Raw genomic sequence first — 11,124 nt, 5'->3', positions numbered from 1 at the left:
CACACTCTTCAATACATTCCTGCTTATTTACATACCATTCACCCAGTTATGGTGGTAGATATTCCTCCATCACCCTTCACTTTACAACTAACTTAATTAAGGGTCGATGGAGTACTCAATATTACGTCAACGACCCTTTCACACGTTATATTCACTCTTAACTCATTACTAGGGTACACAAATGAGTTCGCAATATGAGCAACATATACAGTAAAACATGGCATTCCTATATGGAGCCAAAGAATTGCACCTTTCAATTAGGTGGGACACATCGAGCAACCTTTCTCTATACATGCCGGACATATACACGGGCTTTGACAGAAAAATAAGTGTCTGTGTGTGTCAACCTCACAGGTCTATCCTTAATCAGTTGATGATGACCCTTGTTCTATGGTCTGGTCCTCCGAGGTGCACCTATCGACAGTGATCTTTATATGTTATTGAAGAATTTATATTTCAATAAATACCAATGTAGTTTGAATAAAATCTAAATAATGTATATTATTATTTTAAAAGGAATAAATTTATCTTATAAATTCAAAAGAGGAGAAATAAATATATTTAAGTAAAAAATTTTATTGAGTATAAAAAGTAGACATTAAATTTAAAAGATTCAGAATCTTCCAGTGATTTGAATACCACCATGGGTATCTTTCATCCGGTGCCCATTAAATTTCGTCCTGTCGTGCTGAACGTAGCCACCAGCACGCCAATTCCCATTTTTGCTCACCCATGCATCTTGGTTGATTTTAAAGGTCTGCCGAGTTTCTTTCCCGTAGGGACTTTTATCTCTTTGGTGTGAAATTTCAATGGTTGTTTTTGGCCTGTTGTTTTTCTGTGCAGTTGCAAATGCTGCTAAGAACAAGCAGACCAAGAGGAACAGCAAAGTGAGTTTCATGGCCTGGAAAAAATAAATACATTAAATTTCACACTGTGTGTTTAAATTTTAATTTACAGAAAATTCATGTTAGGCTTGTGAACTAGTTGAATATTATTATATTAATTAAAATTACTTTATGTAGTAATTATTCAGAAATCGTGAGATGCGGTCTGGTGTGAATCTGGTGTGTTACACCAGACCGCATCTCACGATTTAATAATTATCGATTAACGGTCACTAATCACCACACATTTATGTAGTAAGATAGTAAAAATAAAATCTATGCTAGACTCAAAAATAAATTACATAATTTTTGATTTATTGAAATTACTCTTTAACAAACTTTGGAAATAAGCGGCATTCTCTTAAGTAAGAGCTTACAAAAATGCAGTTTGTCACTAAGCAAATTTTATGAAGCATTAGACATATTTTTACTTACGAATCGGCTTTGTTGGAGATTCAGATAAGACTGTGATACAAGCTAGACTCCTCGTGGCTTTTAAATCTCTCGAGCTGTTTCTGTATTTCCCCAATGTGAAACACACGACTTGGGAAATAATTGATAAAGTATTGGGATAATCCACGGATCTGATTATGTGCTCTATATGGAAATTGAAGCGAACATCAAGATCAGTAATAATCTTTATTTATTTTTTTTTCTGCGTTTTTTATGATTGCCGAGATCCCGGTTTATATAAATTATTCAATCTATTTCTTAACTGAATCTCTTTGTACTTGATCAACAAGTACGGCTTTTTTAAATCAATATTTGATGGTTTGCTGTGTTTTATTTTCTCATCGGAAATTTATTACTTTTATATATTATGTTTCGTACTTAATAGCACGGTGGTAAACGGCTTCAGATTTCTCTTTACCCGACTATCCCCAGCAACTTTTATAATTTCATAAATTCTTTCGTTTATTATATGTCGTATTAATAAAAATTTACCGTAGAGTATTCGCTGCAATCACGAATTAATTGTATTTTTATATTTATTTACGTATAATTATTATTTGTCATGGTGTATTGTAACTTCCAAGCCTTAAGAGAGGTAGTTTTTATCAAAATGTACCAAGACAAACGAGTAAAAATTAAAAAGACAAATATATTAATTTTCTTTAAATGTATTTTTTTAAGTTGCATTTAATAAAAAGTAAAAGTTTTATAGAAAATCTGTTCTTTTGAGTTTAGTTGGATTTTTTCAACCTTAATATTTAACTGACGACTATTTTAGTGCATCTCGGTTGAAGGGTACAGGGAAAAAGTGAGAATGTGTGGGACGGGTGAATTGGTGGAGGTGAATTTAGGGGTGAGTTAGACCCCATGAAGGTGGAGATGGAAGTGATGTGGTCGAGTATGGTGGATGCTGTGTATGGTGGCGATGAGTCCGCCATCAGAGCCCATAAAGGCGGGAGGATGTGATGGAGGATGTACCATAATCCGCCTTTTTTATCAACTAACATGAAATACAAATACCCCATGAACAAATTTTAAAAATTATTTAAGATTCAATATTGTTTTTAATACCCAAGGACGATAGAACATTTTAATTAGTCGTCAAATTCATGGTGTATTAGCACTGTCACGGATCAGTCGACTCCAAGGGAGTTTTTCCTTCGAAAACGCTTTCCAAATACCATGCTTTCGATGAAATTCAACTTTCTATTATTAAACTGACCAAAACCTATGAAGCTTGGGTAAACATCTTGAGAATTTGCTTTGGTTCATGCTAGGCGAGAAAGTAGCTATGGATGGTGGTTATTAACGCATGTGATTTTCCGATTTGGTTTCTCGTTTATTTTTTTTCTCAAATTAGGTGAAACCTGGTTTGAATTTTTCATCTTGATCTTATCTGATTCCTGAACAGATGTCAGATTCTGTTTAAACTAGTTGTGCATTTGAGATTTCTTTTGGCGAGTTCACCACTCTCTTGTTTGTTTTTAAATCTGCCGATTAAATCCTGACATGGTTATCATTAATGGACAGGGGCGAACAGTCCAACAAAAACACAGAACGTGACGTCTTCCCTAAACTCGTCAGCCAATAATAACCAGATGATAAGAAGTTAGTCAAACTGGTCATTATAGGCAATGTTTTAAAAAAAACCTATAGATAGAAGAAATATTGAAAATATATCTTATGATTCTGACAATTTTTAAGTTTTTAAAACCATCATTTGAGATATTGGAAATAAGTAAATTGACTTTTCATGTTTTCTTATCTTCCATAGAGCGATAAGTCCATCCGACAAAAAAATACCTGCCAAGAGATAGGCAAAATTATCTTTTCGTGGCCCACCTAGGTGAGCTTACAACTTAAAAAACTACTTAAACATTCTGTATTGTCTTTCAGTTCCAAGAGTAGACTCCCGACTTGATAATAAGATTCGAAAATATTGAATTAAAGGGATCGAAACTTCAATTGGCTCTAAATAAACGTCAAGGGGTTTAATGGCTCAATTGGTCACGGAGGGCCAACGTATTTATCTCATTCTGGATTGGTGAAGAGAGATTATTACTAAATTTATATTTACGTCGGATGCGGGCCATGCGTTATGCCAATGTTATTAGATAATGAACGGTTTATTAATAGACAATGTGTAATCTATCATGGCAAACCAGTTTTACTCCATTTGTTGCAGTTTTATCAGATGTTCTTCGTATGCAAATTAAAATTTTCATAAGTACACTACGAAAAGCATAGTTAAGTGTCAAAAACACGTTAATATCCATAATATTCTAACGTTTATAAATCAGGAAAAAAAATTCATTTTTGAGTATTACGACAAATACGCCTTAACGAGTTTAAAAATGATATCTTCCACTTTCTACAAGGTAGAAAAATAAACAGATTAAGAAGAAAATAAATAAACGGTAATCATGGCTCCCGTGCAAATAGTCAACATTTTTTTTAATTTAGCCAAATTATCAAAATACTGATGTTTTTATTCGACATTCCGCCAACAGATGTCTCACTACATTCACAACGCACATCTATATATATTCGTACAAACTGATCAACTACAAAATATATACAATAGTTATAGATTAACGATGGGGAACACTACAGTTTGCCTTAAAAATTTACTCAGGGGAAGTATGGGTAGTACTTCCTTTAAATCGGGGCCATGCCTACTCACTCCCTGTAAGGGGGCAAGGCCTGGCATCCCTCGACATAATTGACACACTGAGCGACCATTTTCTACAAGCAGGACACGTGCGCTGGCTTTGCTCATAAACAGGTGTCCGTGTGTCAATCCTATCCCTATCCTCGGACAAGCGAGCGCGATCTTTTTGCTCCGTTTCAGACTTTAACCATACGACAAAATACCTTTATAATTTGTAATTTTGTGTATTATAATAGGTGTTTTGTGGTAATAGGTTTTAAAGTCTGACGAAAAAAGACAAAACTAACTATATATAAACAGTTTATTTCATTGTATTATTTTTGTTATTATCAGTACAATGTGGAACTGTTGTACATGGTGATTTTGAATTGCAGTGACAGATTCTTTGGAGGTTGGAACGCTTCGATTCCGTAAGCCCAGATTAGTAGACGTAATGATATGTAAATAAGGTATTTTATTAAGGATTTTATAGTGAAAGTTACTAATAGTTGTGAAGTAATCTTTTGATTCCTTTATATCGTCTGTTCTGTTTTATTGTGTCGAGTCGAGTATGGGTATTCAAGTAAGTAATTTGTCGGTGTAAAATCCCACAAGCGACGGAATTGATAGCTAGGAGATATACAGATCTGTAGTAGATTGGATGAAAGTTATCTGGGATTTCTGGAGTCTGAACCTCGCGTGATTCTTAAACAACAGATGGTACTGAAGGTTTCTGAAGTCCACTGCTGGGTCAGGGGTTGCTGAAAAGATGGCGGTTTCGTCTAAATACTGTGTCGGGATTGGTAGGAATGTCTGCAGTTTATATAAAGAGAATAGGACTAAGGATGCTGCCTTGCGGAATAACCGCTTCAGCGTAGTAGATGTCGAAGAAGGATGTTCCGATTCTTACTTGAATGTAGTTAGAATGAGGTAGTAGGTGAATGGCAAGATGCCCTTGAGTATCCAGAGCAGGCCCGAGGCCATACTCCAGCGAAGGCTCGCCTCAGGTTTAAGAAACCACTCGAGCAGCATTCCTTCCTTAATAGTAGTGATGTTTCTCGAACCCAAGTTGATGGAATGAAGCTTTTAAAGGTGGGCTATAGAGGTTTAAGAGGTTTTTTATGAATTTTGCTAAGTATTGGTAGCATACTGATGGAGCGATATGTCGTGGGGTGAGCTGAGGGTTTTTGTTTTTAAACTCGAGACGGATGTAAAAACACCAATTAAATTAATCAAAATTTGTATAACCCGAAGGACATACATAGAGGAGGGCTTAACGTCAAACTAATCGTTCAAACTCTGTACAATACTTTTTCCCAAATGATTTCCACATAAAAATCCGGGATTTGAACCCAAAACTTATAACTTCTTTTATTTTAATCAAAAATTTCGAAAATAAATATTTTTTACACAGACATACACATTTTCTTTTTGCTAATTTTATTCTAGAGAAGGGGGCGATTCAAATGGCCCAAGCAGTGCGATCATAATCTACCGTCTACAAATTTCAATAAGAGATAATACTAGTTTATACAAGATAATATTAGTTTTTCCTTTGCACTTAAATACGAGAAAAATCTAGGAGTAAAAAGAAATATTTTGCCTAAATGAGTAATTTATTATTGACTAACTGTAATTATTAACTAAACGAACCAAAAACTAAGTCAAAGGTCACGCACAAAATGACCCAGAGAAAATTTCTAGTGTCATACATAATCAAATGTTTACTATTGTTTTTCATAAAACAATGAAATGTCTTGGTAAGAAAATCTTGTTTAATTGTGCCTAATAATCCTGTGGTGCTGAACCTTCAGTGCAAAAATCAACAACTGAAATCTTTCCAATTTCTTGTCTTAATATTTTAATATATGGAAAAAATGTTAAAATTGACGGCCAAAACATGCTGTTTGAAGGGTTTTTCAAGACCGCCGTCTAATATCTCGTACATCTTATCCCGCTTATCATAGGTCTCGTGGGGTCGTGAATGGGTGAGAAGATGCGTTATTTTCGGCCAGTGCTGTCATTCGTGTTTTAATGAGAACCCTGGCATGGTTTCGCTTTTGTTCTCGGGAATTCAAACACTAATATAGGTCCGTTTTAAACCGTGACGTCCGGTTAAAAACGTCGTAATTGTTTATAATTAAACTATTAAAAAACACATGGCTAAGTTAAGATCGCCTAATTTTTACAAAAACATACTATTTTTTCATTTGGTTTAAAAAAAATGTTTATACAACAGAATTAAAACAGTCCCATGGTTGTTGTTTTATACGAAATAGAATAAGGTCACATATTATAAGGACGACCTAGGAAACGGCCATATAATTTTAGGTAACAGGCCTTTTAAATATTTTACGATTTTCGCTGAATCATTCGCCGTATAATATGTAGTAATACCATTTATGTAGAAACAATCAAACAAATTAAGCTTAATTGGGCGAGATTTTTATCGAAGATAAATCTAGCGTTAAAAGTCACCTGTGGTCAGTCTACGAGTAAATAAACATATGTTGAATTGATCACTATTGATCAAGTTTACTTGGTCCGTCTATTCTAGAAGGAGAAATACGCAAATCGTAAACTAAGCTGACCCTGTAAAATGATAATTGTTTATCAATTCAACATATATCTACTGTTTTTACTAGCAATAATCGCATCTCAGTAGAACTTAATTGATTATGGTATTGCCACTGCCCTAACCATCCCTGTTTTTACTATAGAACCAAAGATGAAAAATATATTAAAGTACTTAAAAATTGCTTACTTGAAATATTGACGAGCGACTTCCTAACATGACTAGACGAGAAATAAAGCCCCTTTTAATGAAAAGTAGCCAATTCCATTTTTTTGAGCAACTGAGATCGCAGAATCGAGTGGGTGTGGAAAATGTCGAAAACGTGAGATGGGTGATAAACGTGGACAGCATTTCGTCGGAAACTAATGAGGATGCCTCTGTTAAAACTGCCCAGTAGGCATAAACGATGAAATTTACGAGATCCCGCATGTCTCGATTGATGATTGGAAGAATATCAGTTTTTTACCGATTGCAGGTATGTTCTTCGGGTTCTAAAATTAATTTCAGTTTCGTATAGAAGAAATTCTTTTGACGAAAGAACATGACAAGGTTTTTGTTTTGTTGATCCAGACAGAAGTTGAGCTTCGACAGTAAGATTAAATCTAATATTTTTCCTGGAAAATCTGATGAAATATGGTTATAATTTTTATTTATATTACCTTCCAGCAAGGTAACAAGTAAAGACAAGAATATTTTCTAAAAGTTTTTAATTTGTTCAAATCAAAATTTTTTTTTTTAAGTACTAACTTTTACTAACTTTCGGATGAGTGTAATTGCTCAGTGGGAATTACTGTACTTTTACAATATTTTTTATGATTAATATCCAACACATTCCAATCTGTTTTGATTGGATAAACCATGCAGTACATAAAGACAATTAATTTATGTCAAACCAATAAATATAACAATAAAGTCCGGGGAGAGAAAGGAAAGGTTCCTGTCTTAAATCTTGACTCATACTTTTGTGAGCTATCTTGTAAAAACTTATTGAAAAATTTTCCGTGACCTTCTTTCGTCCTCTCACGGTAATATCGTTGAAAAACCGGAAAACGGAACTGAACAATTGAACGAGTTACATAAGACAGACGTTCTTATGGTCAGCGTGACTAAGATTTTTTCCTTTTTCTCGTAGTCTTTCGTAATCGTTACATTTTTACTTGTATTGATTTAAGATTAATTATTACACCTGTAACTGTTTTATTTATGTTTTCCATAATTATTTAATAATGTAATGATAGGTGTATGCTAATGGTGAATGGTCGCAAAACAAGTTTTTTGTTCAGTTAACATTATTCAAATGTAATTAAATGCGTTCATAAAACATACATTTTCAAGGAAACATTAAATAGGCTGTTTCACCTTTTAGTAATGCCTAAGAGACAATTGTTAGAGCAATGTAAAACCACTAATAAAGCCACTTTATACTTATTTTAATTAATTATACTTTTAATCTAAGGTCTTGGTTGAGGTTAAAAAGCTAGTGGCACCAGTGGGATGTGAACCCACGACTTTCGGCTGAATACGCCGCTGCTCTAACGCATTGATCTATCAGCTCAACCAAGATCATAGATCAAAAGTAAGATTAATTAAAATAATTAATACGGTCAAATAAGACTGAATACATATATGTATTATTATATTTATTTTATTTACATATTCTTTCATAAAAGAGAACTTTCTTTCTTCCACATTTATTTGCTTTAAACTACAAATAAATGAAATAAACAGTATTCAGTTATTACACACGGCATGCAAGTAAGGAAAGGATTTGAAAATTTTAAAATCCAGGCATCGCGCGAACCTTTGACGGTTCGTATGATTGGTCAAATTGAACCTTATTTCTTGATAAGTAATAAATGAACGGAAGATTGCAGGACAAACTGTCTTTCGAAATTTCAATTTTTCCTTTCTTAAATTATAAAATGATAAAACACAGCCACATATTACGAACTAACTTGGATCATATTGTGTTTACGGTAGGATTTCAACGATTTCGTTCAATTTGGGTTTGACATTCACAATGAGAGGGTAACATGTTCTGGCGAAAAAATTAACTTAAATCCCTCTTTGTATTCTATTTCTTCAGCAATCCAGCATGAAATCCCGACGTCGCTCATTGGTAATACCACTTATTTCAAACCAATGGAACGACTGCCATAAAGATGGTTTCATGTGGTTAGACAGGCAGTTCAAGGGATGCACTATTTTTTGTTTTGAAGTGGTAGGTTTTCAGCTGAATTCATACTAGCTAAGGATGTTGCAGTTAAAAAAACTGTTTAAGTACGCAACATTTGCTCACGCTTTTATAAATACGACGGTTTTTTTGTTTTTTCTTTCACCATTTCTAGGTCTAGACTTTGTCAACATATCTTTGATTTTTGTGCGGGTTTCCAAAATCTTTAGACGAAGACATGCTCGTTCCTTTCAAAACGTCGTCAGACACAAACTTTTATGAAAAAGTGAAAAAAACAAAAACATTGAGGCGGTTTGTCTCTTGTACACAGAGTCGGAGTTTGATTGTAACCAAAAGTAAAGAAGTTTGATAATTAAGATATTTATTATTTATACATCTTGCACAAGAATGTATAAGTGGGATTTGAGTTTTTTTTTTGGAAACTATCATTCTGGCCAAGTCAAAATCATGTTTTTGGGCTATTCAGTTTTGAATAATTCTATTTAAATATACGTACTGCAATCAAGTTTTTTTCTACGACAATTTCAGTTTTTCTTATACCTGATGGTTTTGACGGCACACCTCCGGAAATTCTGTCGGTGGAGTTCATCCATACACTACCTGATATTCAAAAATGAAAGTCCACCCAGAAAAATGTGAGAAGAACGATATTGTAAAACTTTTGATAAATTGTAGCAATAATTTGTACAAATGAAAGAAAAGACATAAAGCTAATTACACTTTCCAAGGCTTTGATTTTAGGAGAGGGGACTGATAATAAATGATCTCATTATTCATTTTAATTCTTGAACTTAGTCTTTTGTGTTTGTCGATGATGCTTTTACCCTTTTAGGAAAGCTCAATACCTAAGCGTAGCCTTGGGGCCAAGAATAAAGTATGGTGCGTGAATGTCATTTATTAGCGTGAATGGTCGGGCTTCTCCCTTTCTTACTTCGAAGAATATCGGTACTATGGAACAGTATGAATGAAGTCTGGTATATGAATGTAACTTATTAGCGTGAATGGTATGGCTTCTTACCCTATTTTACAATGTGGAATATCGACTCTTTTGGGACAGGGTGAATGAAGACTGATCTGCGAATGTGTTTTATTAGCGGGAATAAAGGTGCTTGTTCCTCTATTACTCCGAGGAATATCCAGTACTATGATGGGGCAGTTCGAATGAAGACTGTTATGTGAAAGTAAATTATTAGCCTGAATGGTGGGACTCGTCCCTTGTTATAACAAGGAATATTGAGTACTACAGGGCAGTGTGGAAGAATTCTGGTGTCCGAATGTAATTTATTAGCGTGACTGTTTTGTATTCTTCCTTTATTACCCGGAAGAATACAGAGTCAGGAATGCTAACCAGACCATGTTGACAAATGTATATACTTTTATTATATGTACATTCCATCTACAAAATGCTTATTATTTCATTTTAAGAGCAAATAGGATAAAAGACGTGTCTTTAATATTTCCGTAAGCTTTAATATGGAGATGAGCTAAGAAGTTAATTTTTCTTCTAAATGAAGGCGAATAAACCATGTCTTACGTGCTGTGAATAAATAAATCTTATGTACCCTAGATCTGTAATCTGAACTTTTCATTTCCATCAATGTGTCACTATGCCGTCCTTTTACCCGTTAATAAAGTTTTTTAAAATAATTAATTTCAAAATTTGATCTTTTTTTTAATTTATGCACGTTCTCTTGAATTCTTTTAACATCTGCTAAATAAACTGTTTCTTTGCAAAGGAAACTTATCAATGAAAAGTTGCTTGTTTTTGTGAATAGAAATAGAGCGGTTTTCACCCATGACAATGCAATATTTCATTGGTGGCGCGGCAAAAATAGCTAAACTTGAGATGAGACGTGGTGTCTCATCATCTATACTCGGCCAATGATTTCAGACTGCCTCCGGCCAATAGACAATTAGTTAAAATTACCCACAAACAAAAATCTAAAAATATTGAATATACATTAATATAATGATATTTTTTGTTGTTTTATGTTAAATTTACCAAAGTTATAAACTGTTATTTTTTCTCGTTAGTTTGGATTTGGATTTATATCAGTTCAAATCCGCACATGTGTGTACATATAGAAGTAAGTGTACGCACATGTAGAGAGTTGAACCTATCACTTCTCGCAATCCTCCGGCAATTCCAGATTTATAATTTAGCGAAAATTACTGGCAGGAACACCTTAAGAACCATCCCTCCGGGAGTTGGCAGTCCGCAGGTAAACCCTTGTTATCCGTCTAGCCATCGGCCTTGGTATCTGGTGTCAACGCCAGGTCAGTTCAGAGTACCCAACGCATGCAATTCACACCTTGTATTCTCTCCTATTTACATGCTATTCATTCAATAAGGTTGGTGGATTACTCG

General features: G+C 34.1%; 1 long non-coding RNA gene across 1 annotated transcript; it reads right to left on the bottom strand.

The window, feature by feature from the left end:
- Window positions 1-558: 558 nt before the first annotated feature.
- Window positions 559-1,407, bottom strand: LOC106663604. The gene is made up of 2 exons (XR_001340058.2): window positions 1,320-1,407; window positions 559-901 (listed from the first exon to the last, which is right to left on the bottom strand). It is a non-coding gene; the product is annotated as an uncharacterized LOC106663604 (long non-coding RNA).
- Between the last annotated feature and the right edge of the window lie 9,717 nt (window positions 1,408-11,124).

This window comes from Cimex lectularius, unplaced genomic scaffold, assembly GCF_000648675.2.
Source record: "Cimex lectularius strain Harlan isolate CLEC.00 unplaced genomic scaffold, Clec_2.1 scaffold89, whole genome shotgun sequence".
Classification (NCBI taxonomy): domain Eukaryota; kingdom Metazoa; phylum Arthropoda; class Insecta; order Hemiptera; family Cimicidae; genus Cimex; species Cimex lectularius.
The sequence above is the reverse complement of the archived record's forward strand: the minus strand, read 5'-3'. Positions and strand labels throughout refer to the sequence as shown.